The following is a 14,337-nucleotide window of genomic DNA, read 5'->3' as shown; positions in this document are numbered from 1 at the left end:
GAGCATGTGTAATTTTAGCATGTTCTCGTTGCTCTTCTAGCTTAAGGATCTGTAGTTGTCTTAGTTGTAAAGATGAAGATGGTGTTTTCTCTATAAATTGAACTAAGGCCAAAGAAGGAATTGCTAGATGAGTTGGGAGAACTACTTCTTTTCCATAAACTAAATTAAAGGGAGAAGTTCCAATTGAAGCCTTTTGAGTTATTCGGTCTGCCCAAAGAGCATACATCAAATATTTGTGCCAATTTTTATGATTCTGATCAATAGTTCGCTTAATGCTTCTAATAAAGTTTTTATTGGTTGATTCGGCCAACCCATTCCCTTGTGGGTAATAATTGGTAGAATATTTAATCTTAAAACCTCTTTTAAGTGCAAATTCAGTGATAGAATTGCCAGAAAAATATGATGCATTATCAAACATTAAAGCAGAAGGTAAACCAAACCTGGTAATTATGAACTAATCGATGAAGTCGATGATATGTTCATCATTGGCTATCTTGAGAGGAACTTCTTCTACCCATTTAGTAAAATAATCTGTAGCTGTAAGGATGTACCTATGTTGTTTAGAAGAGTGAGGAACGATCTCACCTATTATATCCAATCCCCATTGATCAAATGATTGATCGATATTGACTGGTTGCAATGGAAATGATGGTTTCTTCTGTCTTCCAGCATCAGTTTGAAAAACTTGACATTTCCTTACATAGCTATGTGCATCTTTAAATAATGTAGGCCAATAGTATCTCGCGCACAAAAAATTATGTACTGTAGCATCTCCTGTACAATTTCCACCTGTTGGTCCATCATGGAGTTCCTGCAACACTTTTTCAGCTTCAGATTTCTCAAGACATCGTAGAAGAACAAAATCGTAATTCATCCTAAAAATCACATCGTTTACGAGTTGATACTGCCTGGCTTTCAATATTAGGGCTCTTTTCTTTGTATAATTCAGATTTGAAGGAGCATATCCGTTTTTTAAATAAAACATGATATCAACATATCTCGATTCAATATCGTTCAGGCTTACCTCATACATTTGTACCTCTTGATTAGGAGATGGTATTTCAGAAATAAGCAATGCTCCAGCCAACATCTTACAAAAGCCTTGACCTTTTACAATATTTGCTGGCTTGATCTCTGCGTCGTATTCTTGTAGGGCAGTGACCCAATTTGTTCTCTTTTCACCCACGTCTTTCTGCACTAAGAAATTTCTTATTGCTGGAATTGGCACTATGATCTTTGTATGGGTCTTAAGAAGAAATGGTCTAAAATGTTTGATCACTTTGAAAACATCATAAGCTTGTTTCTCAACGTCATAATAATTTAATTCAGCCCCTTGCAAATTTGAACTAAAGAAGGCAATTGGGGCCTCCGCTTTGTCTTGATTGGCTTGTATGAGTATTGCAGTATACGGCTTCTCAGAGGCAAATGTATACGAAATGAAAGGATCGGAAAAATTTGGAGTTGCTATGGATGGGGCATTAAAAATCACTTGCTTAATCAACTTGAACGCTTCAGACTCTACTTGGCCCCATTTAAAGAGTGTATTTTTCTTGATCATTGCTTGTAATGGTGACACAATCCTTGAGAAGTCTGGAACAAATCTTTTAACAAAATTAATTTGGCCAAGGAAGGATTGCATTGCTTTCTTATTATGTGGTAAGGATATTTTGGAAATTTCCTTAATTCTATTTGGATCAATATGGATTCCAGATTTTGACACTATAAATCCAAGAAGTTTTCCTTCACTTAATGCAAAAAAGGACTTTTTTGGATTAAGTGAAATTCCATACCTTTGACAACGTTGGAAGATTTGCTTTAAGTCTCTGAGGTGATTACCACGTTTTTTAGAATATACTATTATGTCATCCAAGTAAATCACCACTGATTTGTTTACTAATCCCTTAAATGCAATATCCATGGCCCTTTGAAATGTGGCGCCAGCGTTAATCAGCCCAAAAGGCATCTTTTGATATGCATAAGTACCCCATTTGGTTCTGAATGTGGTTTTTAGCTGATCGTCTGGATGGACCAAAACTTGGTTGTAGCTGAAGAAACCATCTAAAAAGGACATTAATTCTAATCCTGCAACCGCTTGCAATATTTGTTCCATAGGAGGCAGGGGAAAATTATCCTTTTGGCAGGCTTTGTTAATATTTCGAAAGTCAATACAAATTCGAATGTCTCTGTTTTTCTTTCTAACTGGAACCAAGTTGGAAACCCATCTAGAATGTCGAATGGGAAAAATAATTTTGGCTTTCAATAATTTATTGAGCTCAGATTTAATTTGACTTTCAATATTAGGATGGATCTTCCTTAGCTTTTGTTGGACAGGTTTTTCATCAGCTATCATCGAGATAGTATGCTGAATCATTGAAGTGTCGTAAGTCTTAAGGTCATCGTAATTTCAGGAAAAGACACTTTTATATTGTTTGAGGAGCCGAACAAAGGCTAATTTTTCTTCTGGGGCTAGGCCAAGACCTAGGCTGATATTCTGTGGCTTGGTATCCATTCCTAGATTTACTAATTCATAATTCAGAGTTGAACTCTAAAGTTTTGAATTGGTAGACCTTTTAAATATGTCTTTCAAATCATATAGGTCTTCCAACTTGACTACAGATTTTGGTATGGCATTATTCGTGCTTTCTTGTTGTAACTGCTTGCCAAGTTGGTCCTCATCAATTATCTGATTAGTGTAAGATCCTTCTGATGTCAGGAAACTTACAATATCATGGTCATCGTTAAAAATTCTCCAGTTGGTAATATTATCAGGGATGGAGGGCCTAAAAATCAATTCGATTGAGAATCTGTTTGGGCTATAGTCTTCTGAGGGAATGATCTTGGAAGATACATTAGCCAGGAGGTCAGCACTAGCATTTTGGAGTCTGGGAATGGATGAAATATTGAATGCTATAAAATGTTCATTCTGATCTTGCACTAAATATTGATAATGCTTTAAATGATCTGATAGACAATGTATAGTATTTCGTACCTGTTTAATAACAATCTTAGAATCTCCAAACACTTGTAGATACTTGATGTCTAGTCCGATTGCCTTGTACAAACCTTGTACTAGAGCTTCGTATTCTGCAATATTGTTTGTACAATCAAACTCAAGTCTACAGGTTAGCATGGTTTTATTCCCTTCTGGACTAACTAATACACATCCTGCTCCTGCTCTATCATTAGACTTAGAATCGTCAAAAAATAATTTCCAAAATAAAGGGTTATTTACAGGACTATCTACAAAATTAACACATTTAGAACTATCTGTTTGAGAAACAATTTCTACTTGAGACAAAACTGAATGTTCTAAATAAGGCAAAGTATGAGCATTAAAATTTCCTACGAAAGAGTCAACAAAATAGTTGCCAATTATATTGTTGTTGTATGCTATAGGTTAATTTTCTCCTTCCAATTCTGTCACTATGTATTTTTGGTGTCTTTCTCGCTCAAGCTTTATCTAATTTGGTTTACTATTGTAAGGGAGCCACATGTGTGACCAGTCGGTCGCAAAGTATCCATGAAGCTTTTCAGACCAATCCCTGCTAAGAATTAGACCATAAAATTCAGGAATGTCTGCAACTAAAATATCAATGACTTGACATACCTTTGGATCTGATGATAGCCTTCTCGTAACTTGATTTAGTTCACCAATTACTTCAACCTACAATCGGTCCAACTGAACTATGCGTACTGCAGATTTTTGAGGTTGGACGTTTAACTTTGCACAAATTGTTTTAGGCAAAATATTAGATGAAGCACCTGAATCTACCAAACAATTATGAAAATTTTTATTGAAAATTTCATAAGTAAGAAGGAATGGGGAAGTGTGGGATTTTGACCTACCTCCAATTAAAGAAATATCATTTGGGTCAACTTTATTTGCCATATTAGTTGGAGGTCTTCCCATTTCATGAGAAGCTTGCGAGATCACAGCGGCAGGAAGAGGTGCAATGGGTATTGCATGTAACTATTTCAAAAGTATTTTCCGTTGATGTTTTAATTTGCTCCGTTCATGAAAATTAATGTTGGCCCTAGTCTTCTTCATGTCTTCAACGATATTATACTCCATATCATTAGAAACAATCAGTGTTTTAGATGGAGTTGATGAATCGAATTGGACTGGGCTTGTTTGAGTCGATTTTGGTGATGATTTCTTACCTGCGACTTTATCCTTGGATATCAAGCTTGCGCTCTTCTGTTTAGAACTAGGTTGTGGAGGATTGAGTTGATTTCTACTTCTGGTACTGACTGGCGATGCCTCTTGATCCTCTTCATCTGGAAGAATGAAGTCCCACATTCCCTGTAGCTCTACAACTTCATCTTCATCAATAGGTTCTTCATTGGAAACTTCCTCTTCTTCTCCTTCAGATTCTGCATTTGTTATAGCATTAGGAGGTTTTGAATCAGTTGAAGGATTTTTTCTATAAGGCTTGTAGGGTTTCTTAGAAGAAGTCTCTGCTACTTGTCTTTTAATGTCAACCATTTCGTTAGACATGGTTTTTAAAACTTTCTGCAATCCTTCTAAATCAAATGGGTCCTTTGATTGTTTTTTCTTAGGGTCATCTTTAAAATATCGCTTCCTTCATGTTTTCAGCCAATGTTGTCTTGGAAGCCCTATCAACAAAGATTTCTATGTTTGATGGTAGAGCAGATATGTACCATTCGCTTCGAACTTCTTCGCTAGTCTTGGAAGTGGTCGGAATTTTATTCAAAAGCTTGTTGAAACGCGAGTTAAAACCTTTGATCAGTTCTCTCGAATCAGTCTTAAGATTTGATAGATCGTTGATCAATGTTGCTGTAGACCTATCATCACCAAACTTTTTCAAGAATTGCTCTTGAAAAATGTCCCAACTAGTAATGGACCCTGATGGTAATGAAAAATACCAAGATCCGGCTGCTGCTTGTAAAGTATAAGGAAAAATTATAACAACAACATCTTCATTTGTAACCCCATTTAAATTTATTGATAACATAAAGTTATTTATGTGTTCTTCTGCTAGCAGCCTACTTCAGGGTTAAACTTGGGAAGCCATTTCTCAGGATGGGCCGGTAATTGACTCAAGGGCGTAGCAATTGAGACTGCCACTGGATTGTTCCATGGGTTTTGAGCCATCGTTGAACTACTAACAGAGGAAAGCGCAGATGAAGTTCCTTGTGGTTGGGAAGGAGCGGATATTATAGTTCCAGATGGTTGAGAAGCAGATGTTGAAGTTCCAGTACCCTGTTGTATGACAATTTGGAGTGGGGGAGTGGATGGTTGACTTCGCAGTGGAGAAGATGAAATGGATGATGATGATGAAAGAGTCTCACTATCAGACCCTTGAGGTGTCTTCCTTGCTCTTTTCCTTTTAGGCAGAGGTAATTCAGTTGGTTCAATACCAAACTTTTCACTCTGTAATCTGGTAAGAGGATGAGAAGGATTGTATTGCGAAGTCACACTACCTTGAGATAATTCAGGCTTTTACGGTGATATGAAAAATCCTTGAAGTTTATGGATCAAAGACTCAACTTCAGGAGTTTCGATAGTAGATCTATCTGAAATTTTTAGGTTTGTGGCAGTGGTTGTTGTTTTCTCAACTTCTCGCTTAAGATTTAAAGACCCGGAATGCAATGGAGAAGTTAGGGGAGATGTCGAGGGCGATTTACTCTCAGAATGGTATTTAGATTTAGATTTATTAACCATTCATAGTTTGGGCCCTCCTTCTAGCGCCAAATATGTTGAAGCCCCAAAAATTGGGTCTACAACAAGGGGGATACCCACCTGGTCCGGACCTTGAAAGCAGCTCCTTTTCCGTTTGGGATGGTGGGTCCGACTGGGGATAATGGGACCAGTTTCCCAATTTGTTTGTGATGATGATAACAATTGATGTTTTCCTTTCTAAAGATTTCTAAATAAAATGCTTTTAATCTAAATCTAATCTAAATCTTGCAATTCTATTCTAATGAACAGAAATATCTAATTCTAAAACTAACCTAGGATTAACTCTTCACTTATGCGATCTAAAATAGTTTCTAAAAGAAATTGGTAATAAAGATCATTCAATTGCTACGAGAAAAGAATTCATTAAAAGTAAATTGTTTCATATAATAAATTAGCCGAAACAATTGTGAGAAGCATATTGCATAATAAACTATTCATACATTAAGCATAAATAGAATAGTCACCATCGTACAAAAGTGCCAAATGACAACTTAAACATTCAAGCTTTCATATATAAACAACTGAACATAACATATTACTTGACACATAAGCAGAAATCATTAAGAGATAAAAGTACCATTGATAACAAGTCCTACTCATGAGCTTCAGCAATATAGATTTATCTTCTCAAAATTCAATATCTACTAAGAGTACAGAAGTGCATTTCAGTAGCAGATATTAAACACAGATATCAATAAATCTCGTTCCATTCATTCATCAAAACCTCCTCCGAGGGTGCAGGAGTGCATGTTCGGAGGAAACATTTTGAAAAATTTCTGGACCCCTCTCTAAATGCATGAGAGGGGTTAAAATACTAGTAACTAAAGACTAAAAATAGTTTATTACAAAAATATAGGAGGAGGTTTAAATGACTGTCCTCATCTAAGGCAAAAAAAATAAAAAATAAAACTAAAATTGTATCTAAAATTTAATTATGCATCTTTTCTCTGAGATCGCAAGCATTCAGCATCGGCTTCAGGAGTGTTGGTTGGCCGACCTTCGATTTTAGTTGTCCTGCGAAAACAAAATCGACAAGTGCTGGCGCTATCTTTTCTGTAGAATTTGTAAGGCATTTTAGATTCATGCATTGATTGTGTGGTTTAACCAAGTACTGCCAGTAAGTGTCCCAATTCAACTTGGTTAAACCCTTGATTGACTCTGCCTTTTCTTCAGCTTTCTGTCTCTGGCTTGTCTACAGTTGCTGTGCCTTTGGGAGAAATCCCGGAGAGGTTTATGATATCAGTTTTTCCCTATGCAGATTTTCATTGACACAATCAATGACATTGCTCGCCGCTGTCGCTGCTTCTTCTGCTGCCTGTTCTGCCTTTTTAATCTATGCATCCCACTTATTGAACAACATTTCTTTGTGGGCTTCATTGATTTTGAGCAACCCTGCTCTCTTGCCTTCCTCCGACCCTTGCCATTTCAAATAATCAGAAATTTTCTTATCAATTAAATCATAATCGAGTCGCAAGTCCATGACTTGACTTGTAATTTTATCGCTTATCTCGCAATGGGAGCTCCATTGCGATATTCTTTGGCAGAGTGCCTCTTGCTGTTGCAAGAGTTGGTCATTCAAGGCAAGGGCTTCTGAGACAAACTCTGTGATTTTTGGGTCATCTTTATGCATTTCTAGCATAGCCTGTAATTGATGTTCTTTTTTGGCCAAATTGCTCTAATACCCCAGCTGCATTTGTTGAAAGTCATGTTGTAAGTTTTCTAATTCTCTTTCGCTTCCTGGTTAGCTCTAGCCTGTTGTAACTGTTGTTGTAAAACTAGGAATTTTCCTCTTTATCCTTAAGTAATAGCTATACCTCGGACGCTTTGTCGATAGTAGTAGAAGCATAGGCTCCTGCAATCTGAGATAACTTAGTCAAATTTTTTGTAGGATCAGTGGTAGGGTCTCGCCAAAGGACATCTAGCTGCTCTGCCCCAGGTGAGAGCATGCTGTCTAATTTTCGTTTCTTTCTTTGTCTTCTTACCACTACTTTGTGTTGCGGACTATAAAATACATCTAGAAGAGGAATCTCCTCTATTTTCAGCATGATTTCAGACGATGGGGCCATGGGAATATGCTCCATTTCTGGAGCATTGCTGACTGTTTCAATGACCATATCTATCATTGTCTGCACTGTATTCTCAGGTGTGTTCATGTTCTTCTCCTCGGTATTTATCAATTCATTAAATGTTTGCCACTCTTTCTCTAGCTCAGTTCTCATTGGCTTTGGTGGCTGGATGAAGGGAGTGGGTACCTTCACCTGTGGTGTTGACAACACTTGTTGCTCTGGGTGCTCTTTAGAATGGGCAGTATCCCTGACTGACCCTTCACTTTTATTATGGTGACTCTCGGACCGTTTAGAGCGTTCTAGTGATTCTTTCCTAGACTTAAACCTGGACTTGTCTGTACCTGAGCTTCCACTTAAACTGATGCTAGGATTTGGCTTCCTTATTGGTTCTAAACGCAACTTATCCAAGGGGATGTTTGCTAATCTCCTCTCTCTGTAAAGTTTGAATTCTTGGAATTCCGCTGGGCCAAATTGAATTTGAGCCATGTGCAAAATATCTTTTAGTGTGCTCTTTTGTTGGAAGATGTCATCAAAGAGATCATCTTCTTTAGTGAATGCCTTTATTTTGACAGCCATGGTAAAATTCTTAATTACATTAAGGGGATCGAATTGTCTCCCTGGAAATTTAAACAGTCGTAGACTCAGCATGTTGTCTACTTCTTTGAAAGTATGACCTAAATCAAACAGTGAAAAGGCCCCACAGGCCACAGGGAATTGCGGCCAGATGGCCTTTTTCTTGTCTTTCAATTCTTTTCTCATTCCTCCAACCCCGCAGGTTTGGTAAGCAATTTCATGGGCCAATAACTTAACAGGAACATACAAAGGAAGCACATGAGGGGAAGCAATGCTTCCAAATACTCTGATGTAACTGAAAAACTCTTCTCCAAACCATCTTCCGACGGGGAGAATATCAACTTCAACTTCGGGGGAAAATCTTGGGGCGTCTTTATTATACAACATTCTGTGAAGGGGTAACATAACTCCATGACAAATTCTGTAAAAATATTGGGTAAACTTGGAATCCCACAATTCCTTGTGGTAGGCGTGAATGGGAAAGGGATTCTGTATAGTCCACTTCCAACCGATTAGAGGGTAGAAACAGAACAGATTGCATCCATAACATAAGCAACTAAAAAGAAAGGAGGATAAATCCTCTGAGAAGGAGTTCTTTTATACTGGTAGTTCCAAATAGCCGAGGCTAAATTATCAGACAATATCTGGGCCTAATCCATAATAGTGGCATTGGTGGCCGCATCTAATAAGGGTAGCCACTCGGATGAAAACTTATTGATATCAGGCCTTCCAAATAGCCTACATAGCATAGCAGCAGTAAAACAATACGGGGAGGAGAGGGAACCAGTACTGTACATACTATGTTTGTCTTTTTCAATGGCTCTTCCTTTGTCGACCAGTTCTTGGTGCACTCTGCCAAGTCTTCTTTTTTTTTGACGAATTTCTCCACGAACTGCTTGTTGTAACTTGCCTGCGGCTCTGGTAAATGATACATGAGTCTTAAATCCTATGGGGTAAAGGACCCAATAAGCTCCTAGCTCCGGGACTTGAATTGCATGTCTGTTATATCAGCGTTGTCTAATACCCACTTGACCATGTCCGTATAGGGAAGTATCTTAGGCCTTGCCGCTATGCAGTGTAGGAATGAGCATGCAAGTTCAGTAAGCGATGCTTCAGATGACCCACGTGCATTTGCCGTAACTGTAACTTCCATAACTCTGGGGTTTTCCTCTTCTAGCAGACTGTACATGCCTTCCCAAGTGGATATGTCGGCTTCTTTGGTACATGTGGTGTCTGTATATAAGGGCGTCGTCTCTTTTTCCTCAACAACCGGAGCTTTTCCCTTCTTTCCCATTATGTTCTACACACTGCTCTGTATATTATTCTGCTTGCCGCTCCTGCAAGTTTACAAGTAAGGAACGACTAATGGTAAGTGATAAGGTGACGGGAAAGTTCTTGATTCTGAAATCATATCAAATATATCACCCTACGTGAAACAACCTTTCGATCAGATCTAAATCTTATCTCATAAATGACCATCAATAAACCACTAAGTTGACATTAATGCCCATAACTCGGTATCGGATTACGAGAAATATTTCATTGAACAATGAGCCATGTTGATCTGCGATAACGCGATTTTGCGATTTTCTTCGCAATATCGCAAATCACAATATCGAAGATCGCAATATCGCTAATCCTTTTCGTTAACAATCATTTATTTCTTTTTGCGACTGCGAGATGCGATTTGCGAGATGCTTTATCGCATATCGCAGGATCGGGATGTTTTATCTTAGGTGGTGCTTGATACATATGAAATCTGCGATGTGCGATGAGTCTTTAAGGTGTGCGATCTCGCATTATAGTGTTTTTGCAATTTCGAAAGTTTGTTTATATGATATCCTTCTTTACCTTTTGTGTAATGCGAAGCTTTATTGTCAAGAGAACAATTTTATTCGAAACTTATCATAAAACTTAAGTTTTTGGGTTTTACGGATGTTTTCCTAAGTTTATGATAGTGTGTTTTATTCAAAGGGAATTATAGGTGCTAGTTTTTATTTTTTTAGAAGGTTCCCCATTTTATTTAGTTTTATTACTAATACTAAATAAAAAAGGGGGGTTGTTGCTGGCCACAACAGTACCTAAGAGTGAAAAATGTATTTTTCTTGGATATTCTGAAGATTTCAAAGGATATATACTTCTTTCACCTAAGTCAAAAAATGTTATCATTAGAAGAGATGTAAAGTTTGTTGAAAATATATCGGCCTACGAGCCTAGTTCAACAGATGTGCCACCTCTCTCTATCCCTTCAACTTCTGAAAATATTTTTTCTTCAGATGATGATAGCGGGGATGAAAATCCTCCCCCACCTTCTCAGGATCCTCCTTCAACTCCTCAGATTCCAAAATGGGTTCGTGCTACTCGGGATGCAGCGACTTCTCTTGCAGGTGATCCTACAGATCAACGACATACACGTTCTTAGTTCAATCGAGCCTCTTCTCTATTGGCTCAAGCTTCAGAAAATTATGATCCTGACACCTTTGCAGAAGCTTCAGGCCATCCATATTGGGACGTAGCTATGTATGAAGAATATCGTTCATTATTGGAAAATGATACATGGGATCTTGTTCCTCTTCCAAAGGGAAGAAAACTTGTTATATGTAAATGGGTTTATAGAACCAAGTTTGGACCAGATGGAATAGTTGATAAACATAAAGCTCATCTTGTTGCTAAGGGATTTTCACAAGTTTAAGGCATTGACTATATTGAAACCTTCTCCTCTGTTGCCAAAATGAACTCTATTCACCTTGTTCTTTCCCTTGCTGCCACTTTCAAATGGGAATTCCATCAAATGGATGTTAAATCTGCCTTCTTGCATGGGGAATTGCATGAAGAAATATATATGGAACAACTTCCTGGATTTATGCAAATAGACTCCAACCTTGTATGTCAGCTTAAGAAATCTCTTTATGGTCTCAAGCAAGCCCCTCAGACTTTGTATGCCAAAATGGATAGATTTCTTTTAGATACTGGATTTTCTAGGTGTCATTTTGACAATACTGTCTACACCAAGAAAGTGGGTGAGTATCTTATCATTCTTATTCTTTATGTTGATGATCTTATCCTTACTTGTAGTGATCCTAACCTTATAAACCATGTGAACTCCAACCTTAGAAAGAAGTTTGAAATGACAGACTTAGGACACTTGCATTATTTTCTTGGTCTTCAAATCTTGCAATCCAAGGAAGGTATTTCCCTTTCCCAGTCCAAGTATGCCTGTGATCTTCTACACCACTTTCACTATAAGTCAACCCCTTCTCCCTTTTAGTCTGGAGCCAAACTTTCAGTCACTTGTACTTCCCCTGAAGTTGATGCTACCTTATACCATCAACTTGTAGGAAAAAAATTGTATCTGACCCATACTCGTCCTAACCTTTCCTTTGTTGTTGGCATTATTTCTCGGTTTATGAAAAAGCCACATGAAAGTCATTGGAAAGCAGCTAAAAGAATACTTCGTTATGTTCGAGGTACAATTCAGTTTGGGATTCATTACAACACAGAAGCATCTCCTCTATTGGTTGGTTTCACTGATTTCGATTGGGCTGGTGACCTGGATGATAGAAAGCCTACTGCAAGTTATGTATTCACTCTTAATTTTGGACCTATTACATGAGCTTGCAAGAAACAAAGTGTCATTTCTCTTTCTTCAGCAAAAGCAGAGTATCATGGCGCCATAGAAGCTAGTAAGGGAGCCTTGTGGTTTCATCAAATCCTGTCAGATTTTGGTTTTCATCAGCAACATCCGGCTACACTTTGGTGTGATAATAAAAGTGCCATTAAACTATGCAAAGATCCATTCCAAAATCAGCGCAACAAACACATTGAACTACACATGCACTTCATCAGAAAGCTCATTCATGACCATGTTCCTGAAGTGAAATATTGTTCAACTAACAATCAAGTTGCAAACATCTTTTCAAAGGTTCTCACAGAGGCAAAGTTTACTAAACTTCGACTTATGGTTGGGTTTCAGGAAGTTGTCACTAAGGGGGGATAGGCTCTAATGCCTCCTTCCTTCTCTTATTGTGTCATATTTGTACATCCTTCAATCTTGTCCCAAGTTGTTCTTAAGGGGGGATGTTAGGATATTCTGCCACATAGGAAATAGTTAAGTATAACTTGGTATAGTGTAAAGTTAGGTAAAGTGTGTTTCTTTACTATGTACTTTTGTAACTTACAATCCAACGGTCACGACATGTTCTAGACATGAAGTGATCCGACGGTTCATTCTCTCTTTAGTATTACTGACACTTGATCTGTGGCTTAACACCCGATTGGTCCATGATCTCTATTTAAAGAGCATGGAGTGTCATTTGTAGGGTGACCAGTCATGGGAGAAGCTTATGTAAAATTCTTTCTTTTACATTAATGAATTTCCTGGAGTGGCCGTGTTGGCTCAAGCCGTGGACTGTTTCCCTCTTTGAGGGTTTTAGCCACGTCAAGAATACTGGTGTATTGATCTGTGATCTGTTTGTGAGCGGTGTCCTTTGGTGTTCTATCTGAGGAACTTACCTTGTAAATTCCTACATGGTATCAGAGCTATTTGAGGGCCGCATCCATTGGTGATCCAAATCGGAAGCCAGTACAACTACATTTGACTATCGTTTCCTAGATATACTATTTTTTACCGCTTTCGAGTCAAGAGGACTGCTCTATTGTGTTAGGAGCATCTGTCCGAGTGAGGAACCCCTTTCGTTTCACGCAAAAATGTTTCTGATAGCCCTAGCTAAGTCATTTTTAAGATCTGGAGGCATGCAATCTTTATTTGCAGTTTTAGTTATTTATCTATCTGTTTATTTTGGTTATTTATCTCTCTATTTATTTCAGCTTATTTATCTCTCTGTTTTTTATTAGCGGATATATACCTTTCATTTCTACGTATGCTCTTTGCCCTGTGACTCTGTGCGATCTGGCAAATAAAAAACAAAAATGAAAGATTTTTCTCATGCGTATGCTCTTTTTGCCACTCCTCGGAAATTCAGAAACATTGAGGAAAATATTTAGTTTCCGACGGAAGCTAACTTCAAGCCATAAGGTTTGTTTTTTTTGTATGTTCGTGTTTGGTTGTGTGGTTTTTTGTTTTGTAGGAAAAAAACGCTTTTTCAAGTAAGCACGCACCCCAAAGCTTCAATGACTAAAAAAAAAACACCTTCCTCTTTTCCAAAAATTACTAACCTTTTAAACTAACTCACTTGGTCCAAAGTTACTTTATGAGAATAGAGGTCTTGATTTCAAGTCATTCTTTTTGTTGAGTTACTTTTCAAAAAGCACATGTAACTTATGTTTTAAAGTTACTTTATGTAAAAGTGTTCTCATCTATTATAAAAAGTGAGTCGCTTATAATTCTAAAGTCTCTTTATCTTTTATTTAAGTTACAATTTAGTGGGTAGCTCATAAAGTATCATTGTAAAAGTGAATTTCACTTATTTATAAAAGTGGGTCACATATTTTCTTTTTTTAAGTGAACAAATTAGATTAAGTTTGGAGGGGCGAGGGGGGGAGGTTGGTGGGTGAAGCGCGGGGGGGGGGGGGTTTAAAATATAGCATTATCATTCACTTCCGCACATTCACGTATTTCGTCAACATATTTAACAACTTTTCTTCAAAAAGTCATAACTTCTTCATCCGTAAGTCGCTTTTTTTTAATCGGCCTAATTTTTCGAGATATTTCCATTGAATCACTTCGTTTCATCATCTATAGCTTTAGTTTTTGTTAATATGGAAGGTCCATGCCAAGCTATTCTTGACATCACCAACTACTTTCAATGGGTGTCCTACATGGAGGATTTACTTAGAAGTAAAGGTCTTTATAGAATAACCTCAGGCCAAGAGTCTAAACCTAAAGATGAAGATAAGCAAGCCAAATTGGAAATTAGGCAAGATCAAGCACATGGGCTGATAGGGATGTCTATTTATCCATACCTTAGATTTGATATCGTAGAACTTTATACCCCTGATGAAGCAATGAATCAGCTCAATAGAGTTTTTGGAATT

This window comes from Pinus tabuliformis, chromosome 9 (genome assembly GCF_031772625.1).
Source record: "Pinus tabuliformis cultivar Carrire ecotype Pingquan chromosome 9, CPIR1, whole genome shotgun sequence".
NCBI lineage: Eukaryota > Viridiplantae > Streptophyta > Pinopsida > Pinales > Pinaceae > Pinus > Pinus tabuliformis.
Note: the sequence above shows the minus strand (reverse complement) of the source record.